The sequence below is a fragment of the Charadrius vociferus genome, unplaced genomic scaffold (genome assembly GCF_000708025.1).
Source record: "Charadrius vociferus isolate BGI_N301 unplaced genomic scaffold, ASM70802v2 scaffold90, whole genome shotgun sequence".
Taxonomy (NCBI): domain Eukaryota; kingdom Metazoa; phylum Chordata; class Aves; order Charadriiformes; family Charadriidae; genus Charadrius; species Charadrius vociferus.
The window spans coordinates 2,652,683-2,653,014 of NW_009647222.1; the positions used below are offsets into that span (position 1 = coordinate 2,652,683).

The 332-nt window shown below is 55.4% G+C and overlaps 1 protein-coding gene across 1 annotated transcript in view; it reads right to left on the reverse strand.

The window, feature by feature from the left end:
• Positions 1–332, reverse strand: part of LOC104281715 (aldose reductase-like) — a 10,315-nt gene that overhangs the window by 8,016 nt on the left and 1,967 nt on the right. The gene's annotated exons all lie outside the window — the stretch shown is intronic.

Sequence of the window (332 nt, forward strand, 5' to 3'; positions counted from 1 at the left end):
GGAAGAGAGCAGAAAGGACCTCATTCCTTCGAGACATTTTGACACTGCCATTCCCAGCGGCGTAACACCCAGCATCATTTCCCCCTCATTTGCTCTCAGCGTTGCCCAAGCAGTTTTGCCAGTTTACCCTCCCCAAACCCTTCCCCGCGAAGGCGGTTCGGTGGCACAAAGGGCTCCCACCAGGCAGTGACCCCCTCCCGGGACCCCCAGCTGCAAGCGCCGGCCCAGGCAGCCTTTCGTAACCTACATTCCGTTCTGTTGGTTCCCTCTTTTGCTTCCCCTCCTCTTTCTTTTGCCTCCCTCCACCTTCTTCGATGTTTTTTTTTTTTCTT